Source organism: Coffea arabica, chromosome 5c (assembly GCF_036785885.1).
Source record: "Coffea arabica cultivar ET-39 chromosome 5c, Coffea Arabica ET-39 HiFi, whole genome shotgun sequence".
Taxonomy (NCBI): domain Eukaryota; kingdom Viridiplantae; phylum Streptophyta; class Magnoliopsida; order Gentianales; family Rubiaceae; genus Coffea; species Coffea arabica.
In genome coordinates this window covers 39,592,159-39,606,660 of record NC_092319.1, presented here as the reverse complement: position 1 = coordinate 39,606,660, position 14,502 = coordinate 39,592,159, and the positions used below count along the sequence as shown (strand labels likewise).

The window sequence follows — 14,502 nt, the reverse complement described above, 5'->3', positions numbered from 1 at the left end:
GCATTAGATGTTTAGAAATGTATTGCACTGAAGAACCCTTTTTACTCCGTCAAGAGTGGTTGTCCTTTCTTGTCCTCCCATTTATTCAACCTTCTCTGAGCAATCTCCACCTGCATTCCAGTTAATATAACAGCTTAGATTAACCAAAACTACTGTGGCTTTACCATCCATACCTGAGTGCAATTGAATGCAATTTCAATAGCTACTGTCCCTCTTGATTGGGTAAAGAGTGGAATCTAAAGTTTGCTTGAAACTTTGTGAAGATTTGGACTCTTAACGATTATCGAAACTTTAGAGTGCTGCTTTAAAGTTGAGATATTTAACAAGAAACTAGAAGAATCACCTCTCTGTTCCAGTCTGTCTGATAAGTGGACCATATCAAGATGATAGTTTGCATCAATGTGCCGCAAATCATGCCAGTCCAGATACAAATCTCAAGTCAGACAAAATGTTGTTACTTGGATAAAATGTATTTTTTAGTTGTGGAATTCAGACAAAATTCTGGATCATGCTTACAGGTTTTTCATAGGATGACCATGTGGAAATGTTTTTTCCGATTAGGGGAGGAAATTAAAGAAAATTGTGTGATGCATTGTAGAATCCAGAGACTGAATCTTGCTACCTTGGCACCCAGATTGAAGTAGAATCCCAGCAATGCACCAAGAGGGATCCCAACAATATAATAGCAGCACACATTCACACATGCAACAAATGATTGCCAACCACACCCCACAGCAACACCTACAAGAAGCACATTTGACACCAAGCTTTTACTTTGGAGTAGGAAATGGCACAAACATAATTTTCACTTCTTGTTTCCTTTCTACTTTGGGCAAAATTTTATACTCCGAGATAACATTATTTGGAGATGCTATCCAGTAAAGTAATGAATCCAGAAAGAAATCTGTTGTAGGACTATTAGAAATGCTTACCAGACAAAACTGGTTGAATCCCATTCAGAACCAGTGCGAGTGAGAGCAACGGACACATATCAGAGACAGCATCAGAAACAACTTGACCACCTAATCTGATGGCGCAATGCGAGAATAACAAGGGCAATAATGAGTGTGATAGCAAATGACAAGCTTGTGACGATCGTAACGGAAAATGCAGCTGCCTTGGGCCGTGCAGCACCGAGCTCGTTGCCCACTCTCACGCTGTTCACAAATTTGCAGCAGGAGAAGTTGTTACAAAGGCAAATTCAAGAGAGCCCGGGTAGTCAGATGCATCAGATGAACTGAAGAAAGAAAGAGAAGAATACATAGCAGGGCTAACCTTGCTGCTGCATTGAATCCTATAGAGACCGTAAATACCCAACCCAAGATTGTCATGCTGCAAATGAATGCAAGATATTAGACAATCTGATGCGTTCTATGACTACCAATGTAGAATACTAAGAAAAGGTTCTACATCAAAGCTAGTAAATTATTAAAGATCCAATGTGGAAACTAGAGAACTGAATTATTAACGATTCTAATGCCTAAAAGTTGCATAGCTTAAGTAGGAAAGATTCAAGAAGGGTTTTTTCTCCTTACCAAATAGAGAGGGCATCCAAAGAAACCTCATGAAAAGATAACATAACCGATGCTCTGTCTCCTAGATTTCTGGTAGTTAGTTCTGCTTAGAATTAGTCTCCGATAGGTATATCTGTTGTAACAGAACACATCCTCTAGGCTGTATTTTGTGTTTAAATACTAAGGCAATCGCTAGGAAAGGAAAAGGGGGAAAACATTATATGCAAGCCTCTCTTCTTCCTCACCTCTCTTCTACATGGTATCAGAGCCTATCTCATACGAGATTAGGTTCTGATCTGCAACATCCATGGCAATTGGAAATACTCAGGTTGTTCTCCCAAATACTCATGACCCAAACAGTCCTCAAACCTTGATCACCATCCACAACTCCATCAAACTTACCTCCACAAATTATCTCTCTTGGAAAACTCAGATCGAAGCCATCCTCATAGGTTATGACCTGCACAAATTCATTGACGGTTCGCATCCGTCTCCTCCTGCTACCATCACTGCCAACAATGCAGCTTCCCCCAATCCGGCATATCAGACATGGCTGAGACAAGACAAGCTTTTGTTTGGCGCGCTGGTGGGCACGATGTCACCCAACCTTGTTCCGCTCATTGCTCAGTCAAAAACATCTCATGATGCTTGGAAAGCCCTCGCCAACACCTATGCTCGTCCCTCTCGTGGACATATCAAACAAATCAAGGACAACCTGAAGAACATCTCCAAAGGATCACAATCTGTTACCGATTACATGCAAGCCATCAAGACCAAAGCTGATGAACTTGCCACCCTTGGAAAACCACTTGATCATGAAGACTTAATTGAGAAAGTCTTGGACGGCCTTGATGACACATTCCAATCTGTCATTGATGCAGTCAATAGCCGCGACACGGTCATCACCTTTGATGAACTACATGAAAAACTCATCAACAAAGAGCTGTCCTTGCGCAATTCCTCACCAGGTTTTCCAGCCTCTGCCCACCTCACACACACACAACGCTCAAATCAGCGGTCACCGGGCAATCACCCACCATGGCCTGCTCGTCCTCCAACCTTGCAGTCCGCTCCCAGCCACTACAACCGACCAATGCGTCCATTTCTGGGCAAATGCCAGTGGTGCCGTGGTCAAGGTCATGTGGTCCCTCAGTGCACTCTCTTCCGCCAACAATTTCCTCATGCTTCACCACCATCACGCGCTGTCAGTTCACCGCCACTTCGTGCACCCCCTCCTTGGCAAGCTCAAGTTCATGTTGCTACCTCAAACTCCCCATCACATGATCCTTGGCTATTGGACAGTGGTGCTACGCATCACATTACAACTGACCTTCAAAACCTCTCCTTTCACAACCCCTATACTGGTCCAGATGAAATCATGATTGGAGATGGCTCTGGCATTCCTATCATACACACGGGTTCAACTTCTCTGCCTACTTCTTCTCACTCTTTCACTCTTTCTAATGTCCTTTGTGCTCCAACCATGAAACGTAATTTAATTTCCATTTCTCAGTTCTGCAAATCAAATAATGCCTCTATTGAATTCTTACCATCATCTTTCTTTGTGAAGGACCTTCAATCGAAAGCCATGCTCTTCCAAGGCCAAACTAAAAATGGTGTCTATGAGTGGCCCATCTCCTCGGCTTCATCACCATTGCTTGCTTTCTCCACAACAAAGACCACATACCCTGCCTGGCATCACCGACTTGGTCACCCATCACTACCGACACTCAAACACATGGTCTCATCATTCAATCTGGATGTCTCAAATTCTTCCTCTCTCAACTCTCATTGCAATTCTTGTCATTGTAATAAGAGTCACAAATTACCTTTCTCTGTGTCTACCTTGTTCACTTCTTCTCCACTTGAAATTGTCTTCACGGATGTTTGGACTTCACCTGTGTACTCCATTGACAACTTTAAATACTATATTCTCTTTGTTGATCATTTCACAAAATATATGTGGCTGTATCCGCTGAAACGCAAATCTGATGCTCGTAATGTTTTCATTTCCTTCAAGGCCTTGGTTGAAAAATTCTTCAACTGTGAAATCAAAACGCTTTACTCTGATAATGGTGGTGAATATCAGGCCCTCTCTTCCTTCCTAACAATCAATGGCATCTCTCATCTCACCTCTCCTCCTCATACTCCTGAACACAATGGCTATTCTGAACGTCGCCATCGTCATATTGTTGAAACTGGACTTTCTCTCCTTTCTCACGCATCTATGCCTCTGGCCTATTGGTCCTTTGCCTTTTCCACAGCCGTATATCTTATAAATCGTCTCTTGACACCTACTCTCAACAATGAGTCTCCATTCCTTAAACTTTTTGGCACTGTCCCTAACTACAATAAATTTCGAAGTTTTGGCTGCCTCTGCTATCCCTGGCTCCGTCCTTACACCTCTCACAAACTTGAACCCAAATCAACTCCTTGTCTCTTGGTTGGATATTCCTCTACTCAAAGTGCTTATCTCTGTCTTGATATATCCTCCAACCGATTGTACACCTCTCGTCATGTCCGTTTTGTTGAGTCTGTGTTTCCCTTTGCCAACTCTAATCTCACCCTCCCTCGGGTCACCTCCTCCACCACATCCGAATGGTGTTCTATGACTTTACCTGTCATTCCTTCTGTGTCCTCCTCCGTCCCAACAACCTCTCAACCCCAAGGACAACCTTTATCGTCGCAACCCGCATCCAGTTCTGGATTACCACCCATCTCCTCCCCTCCTACTCCAGCTGCAACTATATCCACAACCACCAACCCGACGCCCTCATCTCCTCAAGGCATAATTACTCGGTCCAAACACAACATTCACAAACCCATTCAAAAACTCAACCTCAATGCTGAACTCCACCATCCCACCCTTGTGCCCACCACCGTCAATCAAGCATTGAAAGATCCTCAATGGCGGCAAGCCATGTCCACAGAATTTGATGCTCTTCTTCGTAATGGCACGTGGGAACTTGTTCCATCTCATCCTACCCAAAATTTGGTAGGGTGTAAATGGATTTTTCGCATCAAGTACTTACCTGATGGCTCTGTTGACAGGTACAAAGTGCGTCTGGTGGCCAAAGGTTTTCATCAACGCCCAGGGGTTGATTTCACCGAGACCTTCAGTCCTGTCATCAAACCAACCATTGTGCGTCTGGTTCTTAGCCTTGCGATAAGTCAAGGCTGGTCCCTTCGCCAACTGGATGTCAACAATGCCTTTCTTCAAGGCACACTTTCAGAAGTGGTGTTTATGTCTCAACCTCCAGGCTTCATTGACCGTGATCATCCTCACCATGTCTGCAGGCTTCGCAAGGCCATCTACGGCCTCAAACAGGCTCCACGCGCCTGGTATCATGAATTACGCCAATTTCTGCTCACTTCAGGCTTTCATAACTCCACGGCAGATACCTCTCTATTCATATTCAACACTCAAGGAGTTATTCTTTATCTTCTTGTTTACGTTGATGATATCATTGTTACTGGAAACACAGCTCAAGCTGTACATCAGTTTCTTCAGCAACTCTCTATGCGCTTCTCCTTAAAGGATCTTGGGGACTTACACTACTTCCTGGGTGTTGAAACGCTTCCCCATGACGATGGTCTGTTTCTTAGTCAACGAAGGTATATTGTTGATCTTCTTCAAAAAACTCGGATGACTGAGGCAAAACCAGCCACTACACCTCTAGCAACAAGTCCGCCTCTTACCTTGCATGCTGGTACTCCCTTATCTAATCCTACAGAGTATCACACCATTGTTGGAAGTCTTCAGTACCTCTCCTTGACCCGTCCAGACATCACTTACACCGTCAATAAACTTTCTCAATTCATGCATCAACCAACGAATGAACATTGGACGGCTGTCAAACGCTTACTTCGCTATCTCTGTGGCACGTTAGATCATGGCATAACACTTCGTCGTAAGTCATCTCTTACTCTTCATGCTTTCTCCGATGCTGACTGGGCCGGCAACAAGGATGATTTTACTTCCACCAGTGCTTACATTGTTTATCTCGGCCATAATCCTGTATCTTGGAGCTCCAAGAAACAAAGAACTGTTGCCCGCTCTTCAACCGAAGCTGAGTATCGATCAGTTGCTGCCACGGCCGCTGAACTCCGATGGATTTGTTCTCTCCTCACTGAACTTGGCATTTCTATTCCCCATCAACCGGTGATTTATTGTGACAATGTTGGAGCCACAAACCTCTGTGCCAATCCAGTTTTTCACTCGCGTATGAAGCATGTTGCCTTAGACTATCATTTCATTCGTGAACAAGTACAAAACGGTCTCCTCAGAGTCTCTTATGTCTCAGCTTCTGATCAGCTTGCCGATGTCCTCACCAAGCCCCTGTCTCGCCAACAATTCACCATGGTTTTGAACAAGATTGGACTCACTCCACCACCGTCCATCTTGCGGGGGGATGAAAAGATAACATAACCGATGCTCTGTCTCCTAGATTTCTGGTAGTTAGTTCTGCTTAGAATTAGTCTCCGATAGGTATATATGTTGTAACAGAACACATCCTCTAGGCTGTATTTTGTGTTTAAATACTAAGGCAATCGCTAGGAAAGGAAAAGGGGGAAAACATTATATGCAAGCCTCTCTTCTTCCTCACCTCTCTTCTACACCTCAGGATTCTGAAGCATTCCTGATAAGAGAACAAGAATCAGGAAATACCAAGCTTCCAAACACAACATCACACCAGAGGCAACAGACAACTTAAAGAAGCCCCAAAGCCCGTGGAAGGCCTGAAAACTGAATCCACGCCAGGTTTCTCTAGTCCTTTTGCTATACAAAATGTAGATAAACTGCCCGATCACGATTATCCACCAAGACAAGCTCAACACCAATGATGAACCTAAGAGTCCAAGTCCAAGCTTGTAAATTGCAACCCAACTCAGAATGGCATGCAAAACAACCGTACCAGCTGAAATGAAAGCATTGGGAGCTACAATGCTCTGAGCCTGGAGAAACTTCTGAATAGGGAAGTTCACAGCATAGGCAAAAATCTGAGGGATAAGGCCGTAGGTGAACACGGCTGCTGCACTGGCAATTTTTTCTGATTCACCAAGTAACAGGAGGATAGGTTTGCAGAATATGTAGACAAACATGATGAAAACCGCTGTTATTGAAAGGAGAATAGTTGATCTTTGGAGATAAATTCCAATCATATCCAGTTTTTGAGCTCCAAATGCTTGTCCACAAAAAGTTTCCACTGCACTGCCCATGCCAAGCTGTTCATAAAACGTCAAATTCATTTCCTCATCAATCTTGAGTTTGTCAACTTTCAAGAATTTGAAATTCCAATTGAGAAAGTACCAGCCAACAATTCAGAACCATGCTATAAAAGATTACTTAACATCTAATTTATTTCTCATCCAATTATTTGAACAATTTATGAGAAATCCATTACACTCATAACAATGTTCAACACCGTCTACTGCTCAAAAACAGCCTCCTCCATTTCCTCAACAAAAAATAAAATAAAATAAAATAAAAATAAAACAGCTAGCATGTTTTACAAATCAAGATGTTCCCTTGACAAAAAAAAAAAAACTTAGGTCATCTAGAAACTTTCATTAGTGGGAAGCTAGCCAAAATATCTAATTGTTTAAATCCTTGGACTTTTGTGCCAGCATTTTCTTGTACTAATTATCAAAGTCTGGACTGAGCTGAAGAAAAAAAGATTCGTTAGCCAGTATAGTTCAATTGGCTTCTTGAGGATTATATAAAACTAAATCTTTTCTTTGTCATCATGCCTGGCACTTCTAGAAATATAAATCTGAGTACTTGGACCAACTTTTTATCTTTATTTACTAAAGGACAAATGGGAAGAAGGCAACACAATGGTAATAAAGTGAAACTACATACCCTATCAACTGCATCACATGAGTTAGATCTTTTTTCTGAAAAGCTTCGGCTTGCATGATGCAGTAGCCTTGCTGCCTAAAGTCTATGGTACAAAGAGCAAAAAAAAAAAAAAAAAAAAAAAAGGGAACTGTGCTTTTGGAAACTTCTTTTGGTTTTAATGGAAATTTATGTTCGCATTTGGGCAACAGAAAACAAAATTTAAACTCCCCTCTGAATCATAAATGGGGAAATCTTTTCAAAAAAAATAATAATAATGAGGAGACATTTTAATTAATAGGCAACTTGATTTGGAATACAAATCAAGAAAACGACAAAATAATTACTTGTTTAATGGAAACTTCTTGCCTGAAGAAGACAATAGACTGCCCAAAAGTGGTAATAGTTGAGGCCAGGTCGCTTTCATAAAAAAGGCATTGACAAATGGTCAATAGGACAATTGTGCAAAACAAGAAAAAAAAAATGTCAATAGGACAAAAACAATAGACAGTAGTACAAAGAAAGTTATATGTACAAAACAAATACTATATTGAGAAACTACTACAATAACTATAGCCACAAAAATCCAACATTTTGATGGTTTTAGTAAAGTCAAATATAATAAGAAAGTTGAAAAAATTGTCCATTTCAGATGCGGCCTGTCGTTTGAACAAACTCGGCTCCATTTGGATTAGCTGTTTTTGAAGATGTTTTTTAAAAACTTTACTGTAGTTGTGTATATGAAAAACTTTTATTGTATATGTTTTTTAGATTGTTTTTAGAGGAATTTTTAAAACATATTTTTAAGTATTTTTATAATTTACAATTTTTTTGAGATTTTTTAAAATATATACTGACTCTGTTTCTATATATAAATAGTTATTTATTTATATATAAAATATTTTTTATTTCAATTTTGTTTTATAATATATATTTATATATATAATATAAATATAATTTATAAATATAATATGTATATTAATATATATTTAATATACATATACAAATATATATAAATATATTTTAAACAAAATATTAATATTTAAATCTAAATATATTTATTTATTTCAATTGATATAATATATATAATATACATATTAATATACATAATTGAAATATACATATTAATATTAATGTAATATATATATATAATATAATATACATTATTCAAATATACAAATTGAAATATACATATTAATATTTATTAATATACATATTATAAAACAAAATTGAAATAAATATATTTATAAATATATATAAATATATTTTAAACAAAATATTTATATTTATGTTTAAATATATAATATTTATTTCAATTGATATAATATACATATTAATATACATAATTGAAATACACATATTAATATTACTATAATTTATATATATATATATAATTTTTTTTATCTTCCCTCCTCCCGTACCACCCAACTAGGGCTGCAAACGAATCGAGCCGCTCGCGAGCCGCTCGCGAGCGGCTCGAGTCAAGCTCGAGTCGAGCTCGAGATTAATCGAGCTCGAGTCGAGCTCGAGCCAGCTCGAGTCAAACTCGAGCTCGAACTCGAGCTCAGAATATTAAACTCGTTAGCTGGCGAGCCGGCTCGCGAGCTTGAGTATATATATTTATATATATTTTTTATTTTTATTTAATAATAAAATTATGTATATTATATATAAATATATTTTAATTTTTTATTTTCATAGTGAAATTACGTATATATCCTTAATATTTTATTATTTATTCAGAAAAAAATATTATTTTTTTTATTTTTTTAAAAATAAAATAATTTTTTTTAATTTTTTTCGAGCTCGAGCTCGAAAATTGCCAGCTCGTCGAGCTCGAGCTCGAGCTCGAGCTTGGTAAAATTTAGTCGAGGCTCGGCTCGATTAGCTCAAAGCTCGACTCGACTCGGCTCGTTTGCAGCCCTACACCCAACCCATCCCTTCCCCCTTATATATATATATATATATATATATATATATATATATATATAATATACATAATTGAAATATACGTATTATAAAATAAATTGAAATAAATATATTTATATATTTATAAATATATATAAATGTATTTTAAACAAAATATTTATATTTATATATAATTATATATTTATTTCAATTGATATAATATATATAATATACATATTAATAGTAATATAATATATATAATATAATATACATAATTGAAATATACATATTAATATATATTAATATACATATTATAAAACAAAATTGAAATAAAAAATATTATATATAAATAAATAAATATTAATATATATAACATAAAACGAAATCGAAATCGAAAAATTTGATTTCTATTTCCGATTTCAAAAACTCCATTACCGAATTCGAACCAAATTCACATAATTTGAAATCGAAAATTCCGAATATTTTTGTGTATTTGCAGTTGTTTTTGATATATTATTTGGATATGATGTTTTTAGAGTTGTTTTTGTTTGTGTATTACTATAACATTGTAGATGAAAAATTATTTTTTAAAAAATGCTGAATCCAAACGGAGCCGTTTTTTAGTATTAAAATGACTCTGTACTTTGCAGAAGTCAGATTAACATTCATTATTTGTCCAAAAACTTACGTTAGAATTGCGCAATCCTTGTCATTTGTTAATTGCTTTGAAGTCCATTCAATCATTATAGTAAACCAAATCACAAGAGATTATGTGTATTAACCAAAAGTTTAAAAAACAAGAATGATAGTGTATACTTCATAATTGTAATGTGAACAAATAAATCGATGTTACAAAGTTTTTGTAAATAATTTACAATAGTCAGTAAATTCTCAGAAAACAAGAGAAAGAAGAAGAGGAGAAACAAACAACACAGTTGACATTGCCTTCCAACGTACCAACTGATTATTGGTAGATGCCATCCATGTTTTCATTTGAATAAACTGTCCTCTTTTTTCCTTTCTTTCTTTTTTTCTCTTTCAAATTGGAAGACTAAAGGGATGATTACTTCCTAAACTAAAGAAAGATTAAAGATGTTGAAAGAAATTCCTTGGTTCTAAACCTTGTAGCAACAAAACTTAACCACATTTAACACCATTCCAAAATCAGTCTAAATTTCAACTTCCCTCAAAGCGAAAGATGAAAATTAGATAAACAATTACTCAACGGTTGACGTTTGCAGATAATATTTTTAATTGAGTTTCTTGTCAAAGGAGGATAAGAAAAAGAAAGTAATTCCTGATCCACCACAAAAAAGGAAAAAAAGAGAAATAATAATAATAACAAAATAAAAGAAAAACCGCACTTGTTGATCTAGTATATGAATGAAATTGTTCTTTAGAAAGATAAAAAATGTGGCACTAGGTCAATAAGAGACTTTTACATGCTAAAGTTTCACGATCACGGTATTGTCGCACGCTGGAAAACTAAGGTGGAGTAAAAAAAAAGGTACGTTAAAGAAGAAAACCCTTTAAATTGATCAACCAAAAAGATCAAGAAAAGGTAGAAAGTCAAAGGTCCACCTTTTAATTATCAGCCATGATTTCATCCATCCTCTTCATTTAATTTATTTTACAAAAGTGAAAAATGCACTTATCGCGTTTGGGTCAGGTTGCGGTGCCGGGCCCGAGTCGCAGGTGATTAGTCGGGCCCCGTAAAGATTGACCCGAATACCCCTGTGTCGACAAAATAAAAAAAAAATGCACTACATGTGCTCAAATCTCACAACCCTGTAACACCAAATCATTTATCTACAATTCTTTTCACAAAATTAATATGCACCATAAAGTTACTAAAATAGAGGGATCATGCACATAAGTCATGATCCACATCTTCCAAGCCTATGTAAAACCTTTTTGTAGTATGAATATGTGACAGTGTACGAGAGATCAGAGAAAGTTTTTACCATGACACCGTAAGCAAAAGTCTGGATCCCATTATTCCCAAGACTAGCAGCAGCAAGTTCAAGATTTCCAAGATGACCAGAGAAAATCTGTGTAAAAACAGACATAAAATAGTTAACCATATAGACAGCTGCAGCAGGAGCGGCCTACCGGACCAAAAGCTTCAGTTCAATCCATGTCGCGGCGACAACTCGCTTAGCAATCGGAACATCAGTGTTATTCAACACCCTTTCTAGTTGAACACTTAATTCCTTTTGGCTTTCTTCTTCTAGTGTTTTGGCCTTTGGGTTCAAGGTTTGTGTCTCTGCTGCATTATTGTTGTAGTTGTTCTCGAGTGGAGGAAGAAGTAGAGGGTGGTTTAGGCCATTGTCGTTGGAACCCATGTCGGAGATTTGGTTGCCGAGCACCACCGTGTACGGTGGTGGTGGAAGAACTTGCCAGGTGGGATGGCTTTTGGTTTTCTGGGGAGGTGACGTTATGGGAGAGACGGGGAGGGGACTAGATGTTATACAGGACTTCTCAATGGTCTGTTGCATGAAAAACCACTAAAAAAATAAGTAATAAAATAAGGCAAAGTTGTGAATCTCTATGCATTCCTTCCTCCAAAAAAAAAAAATCATCTCTATGCATTCCTTATACTTTGGACCCACAGAAACCGTTGGTACAGATGATTGTGATAGATAACTCAAGTGAGATTTCTGTGGCCAATTCGCATATATGAACTAGTCATGTTCAAACATATTATTTCCTTGTCATGTTTCGTCTTTTTCATTATTTCAAAATTCGAGTCACACCACAATTCTTTTATCTAACATTTCACTTTTACCCTTGATAAGAGGTGATTTAAAAATCTTGTGGGATTTAAAAAAGTATTCTTATCTGAAGAAGGAAGTGGAGCATTAGTGGCACCACAGTTATATTTGTGGTGCAGTTTGTCATGTGAATCTTACAACTAAGGGAAAGGTCTGAATGACATGGGATCCAAAAATCATTATTATTATAATACAAGGGCATAAATAGGTTTTTGGGTAAAAAACAAAAAAGCCCCTATGATAAGTCTAATATACAGAAAAGCCTCCTATGATTTCAAAATATACAACACGATACCTCATACTTTGAACTAAATTGTAAAGGTGACGAAATCCGTTAAATTTAACGAAAATAATTTATTGAAACCTAAAAAAAAATTATATCTAATTTTTATCAAATATACCTATTCTACCCCTTAACCCTCAATTCTCTCTATTTAGAGAATAAAACAAATGATTTTTGAGCTGTTTTTTGCTTAATTATATCAGGGCATTTTGGTCGTTTTGTCCATTTCCGTTAAGTTTAACGGATTCCGTCACCTTTACAATTTAGTTCAAAGCATGAGGGGTCGTGTTATATATTTTAAAACCATGGGGGGCTTTTCTGTGTATTAGATTTATCACAGGGGGCCTTTTTGTTTTTTACTCTAGTTTTTTATATGGATGGTTGGGCAAGGGTGGAAAAAACCTATCAAATTGAAATCAGTTTCAACTGTTACTAAAAAGTTAGAATTTCGATAATCGTCCATTATTTGAGGATGGAGGGAATATTATTTTAGAAACGTCTTTTTCTATTTTGCATCCACATATTAAATACACCGAAAAATAAAAAAGAAAAAGGATGCATTTGTCGCAAAATTTTTGAAATTTATACCCATCCCTTGAATGGTATCCACCTTTTCAAAAACAACTGTGAATTTTGCAGAAAAAAATGATACCCTGCCCATCGTTATTTTTGGTCTTTAGGGCACAAAATGAGACACGATATTAAAATAATATATCTTGCCTTGGCTGCTGTCTTATATATTTTTAGCATTGCTGGATTTCACACGTAAATATGACTGCCGTAACAACACGCTAGTAGTGTAATCTTTTTAAAACATTTCTTCTTCTTCTTTTTGTTTTTTTACCCTCTCACCTCTCCCATACTTCTCATCTTGCTCCAGGGGTCAGGTATAGGATATGAAACTTAAACTTAAGAGTGACGAAGACTCTAAAGGCCGTTAATTTCTTCTCTTGTTTTCTAGTTACATGATGTTAGATTCATGAGTAAAAGGTTATGTCTCACATTGGTCCGAGAGATAGAGAAAAATCGATTAATATGTAAGCAATGGTCAAAGACCTTATGGCTTAAGCTTTTGAGTCAGAATTGGGTTCCTGACTTACATATTGGGTTCTTTGGTGAACTTTTTCAAGGTGTTTTTTCTTATCAAATTAGTATCAGAGTTTCTGGTTATAAGACTGGATTACTCATAGGCAAGTGGATCCTTCTCGGAGTTAGACCGGTGAAAATTCTTTTCTTGGTGGTGGATTGAAGTGCCAAGGAGTTTGGATGGTGTTAGACCAGATGCGCCATGGATTTGGCAGAGGTCCAAAATGCAGTTTGGATGTTGAAGAAGAGTGTATCCATGTTTGGAAGAAAATGTGACTTTAAGTGATAAAATAAATTTGCATTGAGTATTAAAGTGGGCTCGAAGAAGGGTTTGTAAATTTGGGTTTAATATGGAGGAGATTTGTTAGAATCATGAGTAAAGGGTTATGTCCCACATTGGTTTGAGAGATAGAGAAAAAGCGGTTAATATTTAAGTAAGGGTTAAAGACCTAATCGCTTAAACTTTTGGATCAGAATTGAATTTCTGACTTACATATTGGGCTCTTTGGTGAACTCTTTCGAGATGTGTTTGCCTATCACATGAAAATACTTTCATTTTTTGAGAGTTTCATGTTGTGTGAAGTGCCAAAGCATAAAAGAAATGTTGCAACTTGTGTTGGAGAAGATTAAATTAGAGATACATGAAGTTTTGTAAGAGAATCAAAATGTTATTACTCTCTCTCTCTCTCTCTCTCTCTCTCTCTCTCTCTGTTGTTTCTCAAAAATGCAATTTATTGTCTAAAAGGTTATAATGATAAAATAGTTTCAAGACTTCAAAACTGTGGCTCACGCACAAAATTATATTTCTTTTCCACTTTTTAATTAATTTTGATTCTACAAATTTCCTGGACTGAAGTATAACGTGCTAAATTAATACGGTATATCTGCTCAAATTTGGTGATTTTTTTTTGGTGTCTTTAAGTAAAACAGCATATAAGGCACGACTATGCCTCAAGCAGTTGAGACGACAAGGACAGAGTCAAGAGCAAGTGGATCATCATGGCACGGGTATGTCTTCCGAAGTTGGCTTCATGGCTTAATAGTAAGTTCCATAATCTATATATAGTGGGTGGTCTTCACTCAATTTATGATTATATG

At 36.9% G+C, this 14,502-nt stretch overlaps 1 pseudogene; it reads right to left on the bottom strand.

Moving 5' to 3' along the window:
* Positions 1-41: 41 nt before the first annotated feature.
* Positions 42-11,361, bottom strand: LOC113688799 (protein DETOXIFICATION 40-like; annotated as a pseudogene).
* Positions 11,362-14,502: the final 3,141 nt, after the last annotated feature.